The 17,147-nt window shown below is 42.3% G+C and overlaps 1 protein-coding gene across 9 annotated transcripts in view; it reads left to right on the top strand.

The window, feature by feature from the left end:
* ZNF793 (zinc finger protein 793) overlaps positions 1 to 17,147 on the top strand; it is a 53,832-nt gene that overhangs the window by 28,903 nt on the left and 7,782 nt on the right. For 2 of the 9 annotated variants that reach the window (XM_032249443.1, XM_032249451.1), the window contains exons 1-5: positions 2,005 to 2,350; positions 3,518 to 3,656; positions 14,370 to 14,565; positions 14,671 to 14,799; positions 16,451 to 16,566. The gene's annotated coding sequence lies outside the window, so the exon portion shown is untranslated. The other 7 variants (XM_032249446.1, XM_032249447.1, XM_032249444.1 and 4 more) reach the window with 7 other exon arrangements.

Genomic DNA, 17,147 nt, shown 5'->3' with positions numbered 1-17,147 from the left:
GAAAAGAAAAACAGGGCTTTACCCCAGGAAAATCAAACTGGGAGGCGGAGGTTTTGGTGAGCCAAGATCACACCATTGCATTCTAGCCTGGGCAACAAGAGCGAAACTCTGTCTCAAACAAACAAAAAAGGAATTCAGAAATGTCAATTGTAGCATTTTGACACAGCATCAAAGTTATCTATTGATGCATAACAAATTAAACTTAGAAGCTTAAAACAACAAACATTTAGGACCTCATACACTTTCTGAGGGTCAGGAATATGTGAGCTGCTATAGCTCAGTGGTTGTGACTGAGTCTCTCTTGCAGTTACAGTCAAACTATTGGCAGGGCCTGCAGTCATCTCAGGGTTTTACTGGGGCTGGGAGATGTGCTTCCAAGAGTGATCCACTTGGTTATAGGAAGGCCCCCTCAGTTCCTTTCTACATGGGCCTCTCTATAGTCTGTCTCAGTGTCCTCATGAATAACTTCTCTCAAAGAGGGGGCAGCAGACTTCAAGACAGAAGTCAAGGTGTCTTTTATTATTATATTTAATATCAGCAGTGGAAATGCTAACACTGCTACAGTATTCTATTAGTCTCACAGTCCAACATTGATACAATGTGGGAGGGGACTACATAAGAGTGTGAATACCAGGAGGTAGGAATCACTGGGAACCATTTCGGAGGTCAGTTACTGAATCAGTCGCTAGGATAACCAGTTGGAATTCGGATTTATTTAAAAATTCATTTTCGGCCGGGCGCGGTGGCTCAAGCCTGTAATCCCAGCACTTTGGGAGGCCGAGGCGGGTGGATCACGAGGTCAAGAGATCAAGACCATCCTGGTCAACAAGGTGAAACCCCGTCTCTACTAAAAGTACCAAAAATTAGCTGGGCATGGTGGCGCGTGCCTGTAATCCCAGCTACTCAGGAGGCTGAGGCAGGAGAATTGCCTGAACCCAGGAGGCGGAGGTTGCGGTGAGCCGAGATCGCGCCATTGCACTCCAGCCTGGGTAATAAGAGCGAAACTCCGTCTCAAAAAAAAAAAAAAAAAAAAATTCATTTTCACAAGACAAGGCAATATTTTCCAGAGATGTTCCAATACTGCATTAGGTGGTATTCAAGGCTGGACTGTAGGGAACGCTGTGGGTACCCAGCCACCACCCCTGGGCAATCTTATGCATACCGCTGGCTTCTTACTGCAGGAACCTACAGACTCAGCCTGAGACCTTCCCATGAGGCAGGTAGGAAGTGCTGGGGCTTTAACACCTCTGGAGTGGCCCTAAAACAATGAGGAAGATAAATGTTGTATACATATCTCAGCTTCATCGGCCTGGTGGGTGTGACAGCTTGGAAGTGGTTTCTACACAGTCCCGCAGAGTTGCCAAGCTGACCGAGCCCCCACTGATCGCAGACCTAATTTGCTCATCGATGCACTGTATATTCGTTGCCATCCCTCCCGTCTCACTTCTGTCCCGTCTCACTTCTCCATGTCCTACCTGCCAAATAAACTGCTTGCACTCATATCCTTCCCTCAGGTCGGCTTCTCGGGCAAGCCTCCTTACGTAAAGACCTTGCTTTCAACATTTCCTTCCCATTATGCGCTAGGAACTCAGATCTCTTACTGCTGCGGCGGCCCCGCCTTTTCCTTGCGGCTCCGCCCTCTCCGTGAAGGTCACGCCCCCTCATAGGCTGTCTCTGTCACCGTAATAGAAAACCAGGTCTCTTGGCTGCTCTCTAACCCCTAGAGCCAGCTCAGAAAAATGTTTTACATTGTCATAGGGGAGCTCCTCCTCGGAAAGGCCTCACCCATTGCACGTAAGAAGCTGTAAAAATGTACGCGGCCATCTCACGAGGTTGCCGGAGACAAAGAAAGCTCAGCTCTGAAGTCTGGGCGCCGCCATGTCGGTCACAGGACGTTTTGGCATCTGAGATGCTGAGTTAAGAGCAGAGACGACATCTCTGTTTAGGGACCCAGGGAAGCCTGCTTCTCCCTATCCTAAAATAGCCTGATCTTTTGGTCTAGCAAAGGGCTTAATTATCTGTTGTACGGCACAGCTTTAAACATGGCCGCCCCCAGTAAGAGTCAAGCAGGAGCCGCCATCATATGTCCCATTACAGCTTTGAGAAACCCAGAATCCTGTTCTCTGGAATGTTGCCGGGTGGCGGCTGATAGCTTAAATGTCGCAATTGAGTCTGCGCACCGGCCATTCAGGATGGGACGACCTTATACTGCAGTGAGGCGGCGTGGCAGGACGATCAATTTCGGACTGAGGGCACGGATCCAGCATAAATGGGAAGGGTCGGTTTGAGAAACGGTCAAACCTGGAGACCGGTGGAGGAGAGTGACCCGGCGACTACGGTGGCCGACTGGGTCAGTTATGGGTGCTCGTAAGGTTCAATGACAAGGTGACCGAAGGGTTAAGAGATTGGGCGTCTGAGCCTCGCGGGGCCTCAGTGGTGGCGGGCAGAGATTTGCGGGAGTCAGTGGCACGGTCTCTGAAGAAGATAGATTGGGAGTGTGTGGGAATCAATAAACGCGGGTTCTGTGAAATGTCTTGATTTGCAGGGTGCATAGTGGTCAGTTGTAATGGTCTTCATGGGTCTGGGGTCAAGTGGGATTTTTCAGACACAGGTTTGGAGAGCTTTAGGGTTAATGACCGAAGCCCGAGAGGATCAGTGATCGGAAGTTCTAAGTTCTGTGGGCAGTAATACTTTGGGTACTAGAATTGGTGACTGTGGAAACTTTGGTGTCCATTTATGAGGGGGGTCAGTGGTGATTAATGTTTGGAGAAATGTTTTGGGTCATCGGTGATTGAGACGTCCTTCATATTATGGGTGGAGGATCGGAGAGTATTAATGATTGGACTTTTGTAGATCAGGGAATGGAGAATAGAGTCAAGTGTGCTTATCTTAAAGGTACGCCTCAATGAGGCTCGGTGATTTGGACTGTCACTTGTGGGTGGGAATGAGAGTGTGAGAATCAACAATTGATCCCCAGGCGTTGGGATATCATCGGCAATCAGTGTGGGTTCATGACTGGGATCTGTGTAATTCACTGGCAATCAGATATGATCAGTGTGCTTTGTAGTTACTGACCAGTAGTCTTTCCTGGTCAGATCTGAACATACGGGCATATCAATGACTATGAGAACCTCTGAGGGTTGGAGACTGGAGGCCTGTGATTGGGGACACTATGTGTCTGATTAGGAGGCTTATAGGGGTTGGTATTGAGGCTCCTGAAATGTAGAGACTGGGGATGGGAAAATCACAGATTTGAGGCTGCAAGCCTGCATAATGGAAACACATTTCACTCACATGACACTCCTTAGCTGAATAGCAGCCAATTCCTCTCCACCAAGGCCCATCTCAAAACTCTTTTTGAACACATCCCCTTTTTATTGTTCTCCACGATAATGAAAATAATTTGAAAGGATTGCCTGCTAAACTTATCTAAAGTAACATGTTATTAAAGATGTTCTTGTTAGGGATGTTCTTGTTAGGGATCTAATGCATATTTTTTCCTAATGTTTCCTTTAAGGTTCTTTCTGGCAAAGGTAACGACCTATGCATCCGTGACAGCATCCCACGAGTGAGCCTGGTTTCTGGCAATCCATTCTGACTCTGTGACAGCTGGGATAGATGTGACCTTGTTTGTGGTTGGAAAACAAATTTACTGGGTAAGTATCTAAAATGATAATGTGGGCTGGACGTGGCAGCTCATGTCTGTAATCCCAGCACTTTAAGAGGCTGAAGTGGGCGGATCATTCGAAGTCTGGAGTTACCAGTCTGGTCAACATGGTGAAACCTTACCTCTATTAAGAACACAAAAATTAGCCAGGCATGGTGGCAGGCGCCTCAGGTCCCAGCTACTCTGGAGGCTGAGGCAGGAGAATCCTTTAAACCCAGGAGGTGGAGGTTACAGTGGACCAAGATTGTACCACTGCACTCCAGCCTGGGTGACAAAATGAGACTCTGTCTCAAAAAATAAATAAAATAAAATAAAATGATAATGTAAAAGATATGGCTGAAGGAGCAAACTGAGAGTGTTTAGAAAATATTTTTATCTAGGCTCAACTTAAAAATAAATTATCAAAGGAAGAGAAACTAGATTTGGAATTTATTGTATTCTGAGAGTCTTTTTGCCTTGTCCTATATGTTTTAGGTATGGCCATGTTTAGCCTCAATTAGTTCCTTATTAAGTCCTGACAGAAAAATTCAAAAAAGATAAAGCCACAAGAACCACAAAACAAAATTTAAAGCTACTTTTAGAAAGCTTTCTTCACTGAAATTGAAATTGAACTATATTAAAATGGCTGAGATGGGATTGCAAATAAAATAGAAATAAGATTTTAAAAAATAGATTTAGTGGGTTTGGGTGTGGTGGCGCATGCCTGTAATCTCAGTACTTTGGGAGGCCAAGGTGGGCAGATCACAAGGTCAGGAGATCGAGACCATCCTGGCTAACACAGTGAAACTTCATCTCAACTAAAAATACAAAAAATTAGCCGGGCGTGGTGGCATAAGCCTGTAGTCCCAGCTACTTGGGAGGCTGGGGCAGGAGAATCGCTTGAATGTGGGAAGTGGCGGTTGCAGTGAGCTGAGACTGTGCCACTGTACTCCAGCCTGGGCAACAGAGTGAGACTCTGTCTCAAAAGAAAAAAAAAAAAAAGATTTAGAGGCTATAAGTGCAGTTTTGTTACATAGATATATTTCATAGTGGGGAAGACTGGGCTTTTAGTGTAACTATCCCTTGAATAATGTACATTGTATCTATCTTGTAACTCCCTCCATTCAGAGTTACCAGCATCCATTATTCTGTTTTCTATGTTCATGTGTACCCATTATCTTATAAGTGAGAACACGCAGTATTTGACTTTCTGTTTCTGAGTTAGGAAATAAGATTTGAACCATTACTCTAATGAAAAGGTGCAATGCCAAAACAATATTTTAACTTTAAAAAATTACTGCCTTTGATCTTTATGTAACCTTCAGACAATGCACAATGCCTCTTAAGAAATAAAGGCAGCTGATTGCTAAGGCAGGTAATATCTTTCAGAACCCATATAGGTCATGTTTTAGTTTTAAAGGCAGATAGTCCCTGCTTTTCATTTGCACAGAATGGAAGACAGATAGCTGCTTAACATGGGTGAAGTAATAAGCCAGGGTAAGGAGTTTGGGTATTTTTTTCCCAAGTTGATTCCCTTCACCACCTATACTGTGCTCAATGCCAGGTTTCAGAGCAAAATAATTTTTTTTAAGTTTTTTTTAACATAAACCTTTTATTATGTTATAAGATATATGCAAACATGTGTAAATATGCAGCTCAATGAATTGTTGCAAGGGAATACCTCTGGGTAATGCACTCAGATCAGAAAACAACATTGTAGCACCATGCCCCCGTGATGCCCCTCCCAGTCACTACTCTGCCAAAGGGAAGCATTCTCCTAGCTTCTAACCTTACCGATTAGTTTAGTCTGTTTTTGATCTCTAATTTAATGGGATATTCATTGCAGGGAGAAGCACCACGGGGAGAGGCAAGATGTGGCTGTGTTTGAACAGAATTTCTAAGTTCGAATCGAGATAATTTCATTTATATAACAGACACTTTTCCAGGCCACTAAATATTCCTTTTTTGGCCAGGCATAGTGGCTTGCGCTTATAATCTCAGTGCTTTGGAAGGCTGGGGTAAGAGGCTCGCTCGAGGCCAGGAGCTTGAGACCAGCCTGGGCAACATAGTGAAAACCCATCTTTACAAAAAATTTAAAAATTAGCTGGGCAGGCTAGGTACAGTGGCTCACGCCTGTAATCCCAGCACTTTGGAAGGCGAAGGCAGGTAGATCACCTGAGATCAGGAGTTTAAGACCAGCCTGGCCAACATGGCGAAGCTTCATCTCTACTAAAAATACAAAAAAAAAAAAAAAAAAAAAAGAAGATTAGCTGGGTGTGGTGGCAAGTGCCTGTAATCCCAGCTACCTGGGAGGCTGAGGCAGGAGAATTACTTGAACCCAGAGGCAGAGGTTGCAGTGAGTCAAGCTTGCGCCATTGCACTCCAGCCTGGGCAAGAGTGAAACTCTGTCTCAAAAATAATTAGCTCGGTTTAGTGGCACACACTTGTGATCCTAGCTACTGGAGAGGCTGAGATGGGAGGATTCCCTGAGCCTAGTTGTTTGAGGTTGCAGTGAGCTATGATTGTGCCACTGCACCCTATCCTGGGTGACAGAATGAGACCCTATTTTAAAAAAAAATTATTTTAAAAAATTGAGGCATAATACATATGTAGTCAAGTGTGCTTATCTTTAAGGTGTAGCCCATTGAATTTTTACATTACAGAATCCTGTAACCAAAGCCTAGATCAAGATATTCATCACTTCTAAGACCTTGAAAGTGTCCTTACTGGTCAATACCTCCTGCCACCCCAGGAGTAACTAGGGTTTAATACAGTAGATTACTTTTGCCTGCTTTTGAATTTGAATTGAATTTTATATGTCCCCTATGAATCCACTTGATTGACTCATATTCACTGAATTGATAGGATTCCATTTGAATCATATAAATAATGTGAAGCCAAGGCATTTATACCATGAGGAAATTTTGTTTGAAATTTTGAAACCACATGAACTTCAGGACAAATTCTAACCTGAAGGCTAGGCATGGTGGCTCACACCTGTAATCCCAGCATTGGGAGGCTGTGGCAGGCAGATCACTTTACGTCAGGACTTAGGGACCAGCCTGGTCGACACAGTGAAACCCCATCTCCACCAAAAATACAAAAATTATCTGGGCATGGATTTTGGTGCCTGCAATCCCAATTACTCAGGAGGCTCAGACTGGAGAATCATTTGCACCTGGGAGACGGAGGTTGCAGTGAGCTGAGATTGCACCATTGCATTCTAGTCTGGGCAACAAATCAAGACTCTGTCTAAAAAAAAAAAAGAAAAAAAGAAATTCTAACCTGAAGTTCTGGCTTGGCCGTCTGAGATTGCCTCTTTTCTCTTATTCTCTCTGGAAGCCAAAAGCATACACCGTGAACTAGACCCTGAGGGGTTATTATTATTATTTTTTTTGAGACTGAATCTTGCTCTGTTACCCAGTCTGGAGTGCAGTGGTGTGATCTTAGCTCAAGGCAACCTCCGTCTCCCAAGTTTGAGCGATTCTCCTCCCTCAGCCTCCCTAGTAGCTGGGACCACAGGCATGGGCCACCATGCCCAGCTAATTTTTATATTTTTAGTAGGGGCAGGGTTTCCTCATGTTGGCAGGCTAGTCTCGAGCTCCTGACATCAGGTGATCCACCCTCCTTGGCCTCCCAAAGTGCTGCAATGACAGGTGTGAGCTACCATGCCTAGCCTGACCTTGAGGTTTTAAGGTAGGTTTCTAGTAGTGTTCCATGAATGAAGGTAACAGTTAAGGATTCTTCTCAATAGGTAGTTTGGAAGGGGATTTTCAGTCCTTTGGTCAAAATCTCTTAGTCTTCAGAGACTGAGCATTGACAAGAGAGACTTGAATGAAGCAATGAAAAATTGTCTCTCTAGAGGCTGGTTGCTTGAAGGCCAAGCATAGTGGTGACTCAACAAATGCAAGGTTCTAGGCGGAGGTTGCCGTAGGGATTCCAATTTTCTGGTAGATTCACTCCCAAGCAGAGAAGCCTGTTCCTCACATACAACCTGACAATATGGGAAATATGGGAAAGCAGCTAATCTCTTCTTCATCTCACAGATCTTCTTCCCATCTTGCACAACTTTCTACAGACGTAAAAAATTACTGTTTTGTTTTGGTTTTGATTTTAAATAATTTCAGATTTAGAAAAGTTACAAGAATAGGCTGAGTGTGGTGGCTCACACCTGTAATCCCAGCACCTTGGGAGGCTGAGGCGGGCAGATAATGAGGTCAAGAGATCGAGACCATCCTGGCCAACGTAGTGAAATTCCGTCTCTACTAAAAATAACAAAAATTAGCTGGGCGTTGTGGCACGTGCTTGTAGTCCCAGCTATTTGGGAGGCTGAATCAGGAGAATCACTTGAACTAGGGAGTCAGAGGTTGCAGTGAGCCAAGATCATGCCACTGTACTCCAGCCTGGCAACGTAGTGAGACTCTGTCTAAAAAAAAAAAAAAAAAAAAAAGAATAGTATAGAAATTCCTGTTATACCCTTTACCCCATATTGTAATTGTTAACATTTTGTTGTGTGTGCAGAGACTTTCTCTCTCTCTCTCTCTCTCTCTCTCTGTGAACATGTTAATTTTTCTTTTTCCAAACCATGTGATTGTAAGTTGTGGACATGATGGCCCTTTACCCCTAATGTATATTTCCTAAGTAATATACATTTTGTATGTGATCACAGCAATTAACTAACCACAATATATGCCTCCGCCTTCTGGATTCAAGCTGTTCTCCTGTCTCAACCTCCCTAATAGCTGGGATTACAGGCGTGCACCACCATGACTGGCTAATTTTTGTATTTTTGGTAGAGATGGGGTTTCGCCATGTTGCTCAGGTTGGTCTCGAACTACTGATCTCAGGTGATCTGCCCACCTCAGCCTTTCAAAAGTGCTGTAATTACAGGCATGAGCCACCATGTCCAGCCATTATGTATTTTTTATTGAAGATGGAAAAGATTAGATGAGCGAATGTGGTGTGGTGTCTCAATTGAGTTATACCCAACTGTGATTGGTTTTCAGTAGTTTATATTTTCTGTCTTGATGAAACAGTCAAGAAAGTTAGAACATATATATGAGAAGTGGAAGGAATTAATATAAAAAGAAAAATTACTGAGCTAAAAAAGAAAAAAGGTAAAACTGATAAATCTGATTTTAATAAAAATAAATAATATAGAGATAAACCATTATCAAACCTTACCAAGTTGGGAGGAAATGAACAGATATACAAATTAGGAATGTAAAAAGGGGAATAACCATATTCTTAAGAAATATTTTTGTAACTTTAATAGATTTCAAAGCTGACATGCAAAGGATGATTTTCTAGGAATGCATATGTAAAACTTCCTTAAGAAGAGAAAATGAAAAGATCAATAGCTGTGAAAGATTAAAACACTTGAAAAAGTTCCTGTAAACCACCTCAATGATCAGATTAAGATAGGTCAACTGGTGATTTCTTAGTGAGTCTTAAAGTGACTTCCAAGTAACACACTATTCTTTAGTTTAAGACTATCCTGGGCAATATGGTGAAACTCCATCTCTGCAAAAAATATAAAAATTGTCTGGGCGTGGTGTTGTACACCTGTCGTTTCAGCTACTTGGGAGGCTGAGGTGGGAGGGTCGCTTGAGCCTGATAGGTTAAGGCTGCAGTGAGCCATGATTGTGCCATTATACTCCAGCCTAGGTGACAGAGTAATACCCTGTCACCAGTAGATAAATAGATAGATAGATAGATAGATAGATAGATAGATAGATAGATAGATACTCTTCCGGGAATTTATAAAGGAAGAAACTATCACCCCTTATTTTTTTTTTAATAAAGCCAATATTGTTGCATTGATTCCAAAAACAGGAAAAGGTGGTATTTCAAAAGAAAACCATAGCCCAACCTTCTTATAAATGTATATGCAAAATTAGTAATATGTTAAATAATGCATTATGACTGAGAGGAAATTTATCCTAAAAGTATAAGTACAGTAAGTTCAATATTATTTTAATAATTTATTAATGAATTTTTCCATTTTAATGGGACAAGGGAGCATACATAGCCACATCATAGATGGGAAAAAAGTATTTGATAAAATTCAACATCTGCTCTGGATTTTAAAAAACATAATAAAAGAGAACAATTTGGATTTTTTTTTTTTAAGACAGAGTCTTATTCTGTCACCCAGGCTAGAGTCAGTGGTGCTATCTTGGCTCACAGCAACCTCCGACTCCCGGGTTCAAGTAATTCTCCTGCCTCAGCCTCCAGAGTGGCTGGGATTATAGGCACCTGCCAGCATGGCTGGCTAATTTTTGTATTATTAGTAGAGATGAGGTTTCACCATCTTGGCCAGGCTGTTCTCAAACTCCTGACCTCATGATCCATCCGCCTTTGCCTCCCAAAGTGCTATGATTACCAGCATGAGCCACTGCACCCGGCCTAGATACTTCCTTAACTTGAAAAGACCTTCTATGTCTCAAGTGAAAAATCAGTAGCAGATGTAATGGCAGAACTCTGCATATGTTCACATTCAAGTGAACAACCTGTCCCTGCTTTAATTTGCTTTCTTCTAGAGTACCTACCTGCCAGTGCAGTTAATCAGGGAATGAAGTAAGAAACATAAATATTGGATGAGACAAGAAAAAACTGTATTTGTGGATGAAATAATTGTGTATCCCAAAAGCTCTTGAAGATTAACCATTATAGTTCTTAAGGAAGTTCAGTAAGGTGACTGGTTTAAAATGACTATAGGAAAATGGATTGATGAATTTTTAAAGTTGCAGTCAGTAATTAAATGGATAAAAATATGCCATTTAGAATCGTAACTGAAAACACAGTTGACTATCCAGTAACAGATATAAAAAGAAAATTGGAATACCCATGTGAAAGCATAAAACATGACATTTTGAGACGTAAAGAAAGTCTTGAATAAATGTTGAAGCCTTGTTCTTCAATTGGAAGGCTCAAAAATTTTCAAAATTGTCAACATTTTCTTATATGAATAGACAAGTTCAGTACAATGTTACTCAAAATATTTAGAAGGGATCTCTTTGCTCCAATTTTTAACAGAACAATTCTATAGCTTATGTTGAAGATGAAACATTTGAGAATATCTAGGACATTTATGAAAAATAAGTAATAAGAGTTAATGTGCTAGACAAAACTTTAAAACATACAGCTTTGGGAGGTAGAAGCTGTGACCTAAGAGGAAGAAAAAGTTGAGAGAGAAGATACTGAGTTCACTTTTGTGTATGGCAATGAGACATCTATGATTAGATCTCTCTAACCATAGATTTGTGACCAAGAGCATCCAGATGATGGCATCTATGGGAAAAATATGGCTTTTGAGTTCAAATGTTGGGGACTAATGATAAGGATGTGTAAATCACAATCATGTCACAATGCTGAGATGGTGCCCATCAGATGGCTGCCATGCTGCTGGAAGAGTGACTGACTACAGGGCACTACTGCTTTCCAAGACTGACTTTTTTTTTTTTTTTTTTTTTAATCTGGATTCTTGCTCTGTCACCCACACTGGAGTGCAGTGGTGTGATCTTAGCTCACTGTAACCTCTGCCTCCCAGGTTTAACCAATTCTCCTTCTCCAGCCTCCTGAGTAGCTGGGACTAAAGGTGCATGCCACCAAACCCTGCTAATTTTTGTGGTTTTAGTAGAGATGGGGTTTCATTGTGTGGGCTGGGGTGGTCTTTAACTCCTGGCCTCAAGTGATCTGCCCACCTCAGCCTCCCAGAATGCTGGGATTATAGGCATGAGCCGCCATGCCCGGCCTAAGATTGACTCTTTACCAAGAAAGATAATGATTGACTTCATCTTCAAGTGGGTTCTCCCCATAGTTGCTCAGTTTTAGGGAGGAATTGGGGCTGAGGGAGGAAGGGAACTTTGTTTTTCACATTTCGTTACTCAATCACTGATTTTTGTCTGCCTCACTTGGCTCTGTGTGCAGATGGGCATCCCCAGTAGGAAAAAATACATTTTTAAATAAAAAAGAGAAATTACTAATTTTACCTTTTTGTTGAAGGAAATTGAAGAAAATATTCCTTATAGTTTTACCAGATGTATCAAATTACTGTTTCCTGCTTTCATATTTTAGTCTATTTCTGCAGCTGGAGGTGATCTTAGTTGTATTCAATGAGTACATTAGGCCAGGTGTGGTGGCTCATGCCTGTAATCCCAGCTACTTGGGAGGCTGAGGCAGGAGAATCGCTTGAACCCAGGAGGGTAGAGGCTGCAGTGAGCCGATATTGCACTACTGCACTCCAGCCTGGGCAATGAGAGATGAACTCTGTCTCAAAAAAACAAAATGTGGACATCAAATGTTGCATTGTTCTTTTAGAAGACAAATCTGTCTCCAAGAGGCAGCAAGACTGGGAGGTTATAAACCCAGTGCTACAGCCAGGCTAGTGGGATCTGTATCTCAGTGCGGCTGGGTGCTAATTCTTCACCTCTCTCGGCACCGTGCCTTTATCTAAAAATGGAGTAGGACTCGGTTTAGAGGGTAGTGTGAGGAATAAATAAGTCAATATGAGGAAATAACCATACGCTGTGCTTGAGTTGAGATCAGGGCTCAATAAATACAAGCTAGTTTTTTTTTTTCTATTTCCATCAGTCCTATGATGTGTCATACTTTTATTTGTTCTTCCTACATAAGACTGTGTTTGTTTTGATTTGTCATTATTGTTGTTATTGTTATTATTCCTATTATCCAAATAAATATATAATTATGAGGCTATTGGAAAAGTTAGAAAATGAACACATCAAAAATGAAATGTAAATTCCTTTCAATCCCTTCACTCAGAGAAAACAACTGTTAATATTTTCATAGATTTGGACTTACATAATCTTAAAAATAGAATTATGCTTCACATTGTATGTTCTGACTTGTATTTCCTACTTCAAAATACATCACAAATGCCCTTCCAAGTCAGGGAGTATACCACTCCATTACTATTTCTTTTCTTTTTTGCTTCTCAGGTGAAGTCTTGCTTTGCTACTCAAGCTGGGGTGCAGTGGCATGATCTGGGCTCACTGCAACCTCCGCCTCCTGGGTTTAAGTGATTCTCCTGTCTCAGCCTCCTCAGTAGCTGAGATTACAGGTGTCTGCCACCACGCCCAGCTAATATTTTCTATTTTTAGTAGAGACGAGATTTCACCATGTTGGCCAGGCTAGTCTGGAACTCCTGACCTCAGTTGATCTGCCCACCTCGGCCTCCCAAAGTGCTGGGATTATAGGCGTGAGCCACCATGCCTGGCTTCCATTACTATTTCTTTCTTTTTTTTTTTTTGTGATGCAGTCTCACTCTGTCACCCAGGCTGGAGTGCAGTGGCATGATCTTGGCTCACTGCAACCTCTGCATCCCGGGTTCAAGCGATTCTCCTGTCTCAGCCTTCTGAGTAGCTGGGATTACAGGCGCCTGCCACCACACTCAGCTAATATTTTCCATTTTTAGTAGAGATGAGGTTTCAGCTATATTGGCCAAGCTGGTTTTGAACTGCTGACCTCAGTTGATCCGCCCACCTCGGCTTCTGAAAGTACTGGGATTACAGACGTGAGCCACTATGCCAGGCCTCCATTACTATTTCTATTGCCTGTCTTGGGTTCTATTCTGTCACTCACCAATATCAGCCCACCGGTCTTTTAATTGCTTTGTGTGGTGGCTCACACCTGTAATCCCAGCACATTGGGAGGCCAGGGTAGGTGGATTTCTTGAGTCCAGGAGTTCAAGACCAGCGTGGGTAACATGGTGAAATCGTGTCTTCTCAATAAAAAAAAAAAAAAGCAAAAATTAGCCAGGTGTGCTGGTGCTTATCTATAGTCCCTCCTGCTCAGGAAACTGAGGTGGGAGGATCACCCGAGCCTGGGAGTTCGAAGCTGCAGCAAGTGTGATCATGCCACTGTACTCCAGCCTATCTCAAATAAATACATAGATAAATGAAAAAAATAAATTATTGCTGGCACATTTTGATTGCTTCCAGTTGTTTTACTTTTGTAAGCAAAGATGAGGCGAACATCTTGTACCTTTATCTTTTACTTTAGTGAGACTAATTAGTTCCTTGGGACATATTGTTGGATGTCCAAGAGTGATTTAATGAGTGTGCACTCTAAAAATTCTGATATAAATGCCCTTCAGGAAGCTGAAATGTCCTACCCTCCTACCAGCAATGTAAGAGATACAGTTTGCATCTTTGCCAATCTTATAAGATAAAAAGATCATTTTAATAATCTCATGGAAAAGACTTTTACTAAAAATACTACCAGAAGCAGAAAGTATAAGGGGAAAAAATCAACAAGTAGATAATTAAAAATAACCAGAAAAATTTGCTTGATATTTGGAATTTAATAAGTCCAGTTTAAGGACAAATGACAAATAAGGACAAACGTCATACTATAAAAACATGTTTATAACAAATATGTCAAAGGATTAATAGCCTCGATGTATAAAGAGCACTTGTAAATTAATTTTTGAAAATAAACAACTCAGGAAAATCGTAAGTTAAGAGTATAAACATTGTTTACAAAAGAAATGCAAATGGCCAATAAATATATGAGGAAAATGTCTTTTTCCATCAGAAATTAAAGAAGGGTAAAATAATAAATAAGTGATGGGGAAACTGAGACACAGACAGACTAAGTAACTCATTCAATAACACACATCAGTAAATAGCAGAGCCTGCATTTGAACCCAGGTTGTCTGGCTCCTGAGTCTCTGTTTGACAGCCTCTTTCTGTTTTCACAGGTGAGGAAACAGGCCTAGAGAGGCAAAGTGTCAGGCCTAGAGAGGCAAAGTGTCTGGCCTAGATTCCCTCAGTCAGAAGAATTACTTGGCCTCTAGCTTGTATCTGAGTCATTCCCTGGCTGAGGGAATGACTCAGACACAAGGGTCTTTGTGGAAGTTCCCCCTGCCCCAGTCCCAGAGCGGAGCCATTACTCAGGTATGTCTCCTGCACAGCTCTGTAGGCTTTTCCCCCTGAGGCCCCAGGGACTGTTTGGGGAGGGACAATTGGATGACTGTCACCATGGGATCTGCTTACCTTCAGGTTTTCTGGGTGCCCTTCAGACCTTTGGCTCCTGCCACCTTGCTGCATGGTAGGGCTCTCTAGCTCCTGCCAGCAGAGCCACAGGACCTTGGTCACAACATCTACAGGAGGCCCTGCCAAGCCCTGCAGGTGAATGTGAGTTATTGTTGAGATATGGAGCTATAAGCGCCCAGGCAGGCCATGTTAATGACCTTCTGTCCAGGAGAAGGGAACTTGGGACAAAAATTCCCTCCTGAGCAATCACCCAGGCCCCATACCTCTTGTCAGAGCAAAGACTCTCACATAAAAGGAAATAGCTTCATCCCTGAGCCAGAAGTGGAGCAAGACCCAGCCTGAAGACATTACTCTTTCTAGGGACTCACCTTGGCTAAATAATGAGAGGAGGGTTGGGCCAAGATCCAGGGAGACAGAATGAAGGGAGAGGTAGGGAGGCCAGAGTCTCACTGCAGGTACGATAGGCGTGTTCTGTCAGGAGTAGGGGACATCCATCTAGCCCAGGTGTTCTGCTATCTTGTGGTATGGGGTGTAGCCAATCTGCTCCTTTATTCTTGCTGGATCTTTCTAGACTGAGCTGCCCTCCTGTCATTTTTGGCACCTCACTTGGCCTTTTGAAATGTGATGAATTCACTCCATTTTGACTCAGTAGAAAAGACCCTGGATTCTCAGAATGGTGGTGGCAGCAGAATTTATGGACCTACTGTATATTTTCTTTTGTTTTCTTTTGTTGAGACGGAGTTGCACTCTTGTCGCCCAGGTTGGAGTGCAATGGTGCAATCTTGGCTCACTGCAACCTCCGCCTCCCTGGTTCAAGCAATTCTCCTGCTTCAGCCCCCTGAGGAGCTGGGATCACAGACACACACCACCACGCCTGGCTAACTTTTATATTTTTAGTAGAGATGGGGTTTCACCATGTTGACTATGATGGTCTCAAACTCCTGACCTCAAGTGATCTGCCCATCTTAGCCTCCCAAAGTGCTGGGATTACAGGCATGAACCACTGTGCCTGCCTAGTTTTTGCTTTTCGTTTTGTTTTGTTTTTAATTAAACATTTTATTTGAAAAATTTTTTCCAAAAAAAAGCAAGAATATTACTGTGGGCTCCTATGTATTCCTTACCTAGGTTCATCTATATAAAGCCATATTTGCATGTGCTCTCTCTATATACAAATATATATGTATATAGATGATTCTGTCCTGTCATAAATATATATCATTCTTATTCTTTATTTTCTTTAACTACTTAAGACTAACTTGCAGACATGATACTTCAGGGTATATTTCCTAAGAATGAGAACATTTTCTTATATAACCAGTAGTTTTCAAAACCGGGCGGTTAACACTGATTACCCAGTCAGCATTATAACCATTTAATAATCATAACTAGACTAATATAGAATAAAGACTAGACTAGTCCAATCTATAATCAGATGTCAACTAATACTGTCACTTTGTCACTTTATAGCAACCTTTCTTTCTTTTTTTTTTTTTGAGATGAAGTCTCCCTCTTGTTGGAATGCAATGGTGCAATCTGGGCTTACTCCAGCCTCCGGCTCCCGGTTCAGGTGATTCTCCTGCCTCAGCCTCCAAATTAGCTGGGATTACAGGCGCCTGCAAGCACACCCGGCTAATTTATGTATTTTTAGTAGAGATAAGGTTTCACCATGTTGCCTAGGCTGGCCTCAGACTCCTGACCTCAGGCGATCTGCCCACCTCGGCCTCCCAAATTACAGGTGTGAGCCACTGCGCCTGGCCCTGTGGCACCTTTTCTTTTTCCATTGCAGGTTCCAATCCAGGATCATATGCTGCCTTTAGGTGACACATCCCTTTAGTCTCGTTTAATCAAGAGCAGTTTCTCAGTCTTCGTCTTCCATGAGGTCGACATTTTTGAAGAGTATAGGTAGGTTATTTTGTATAGTGTAACTCAGTATGGCTTTGCCTGATGTCTCCTCATTGATTAGGTTCAGGTTCATTTGGAGTATGAATGCCACAGAAGGGATGTTGTACCCTTCACAGGAGGCACATGATGTCTTCTGTCTCATTACTGGTCACGTTAATTGATCGCTTGACTAAGCGATGCTGCCAAGTTTCTCCAGGGCAAAGTTACCTTTTTTCCTTTTATGATCATTACATGTCTTGGGGTTTGGGGCATTTAGATACTATACTAGCTATGCTTTATGGTCTGTGCTTTATGACCTATACAATATTTCAAAGTATTTGAAACAAGAGATAAAGGATATTTATTTGTTTGTTTATTTATATTTAATTTTTGAGACAGGGTCTTACTGTGTCACCCAGGCTGGAGTGCAGTAGTGGGATCGTGGCTCACTGCAGCTTTGACCTCCTGGGCTCAAGCAATCCTCCCACCTCAGCCTCCTGGGTATCTGGGACTATAGGCATGCACCACCATGCCTGGCTAACTTTTTATCTTTTTTGTAGAGACAAGGTTTTGCCATATTGCTCACTCTGGTCTCTAACTCC

This window comes from Sapajus apella, unplaced genomic scaffold (genome assembly GCF_009761245.1).
Source record: "Sapajus apella isolate SASKATOON/1434 unplaced genomic scaffold, GSC_monkey_1.0 scaffold68, whole genome shotgun sequence".
In the NCBI taxonomy this organism is placed as follows: Eukaryota; Metazoa; Chordata; class Mammalia; order Primates; family Cebidae; genus Sapajus; species Sapajus apella.
The sequence above is the reverse complement of the archived record's forward strand: the minus strand, read 5'-3'. Positions and strand labels throughout refer to the sequence as shown.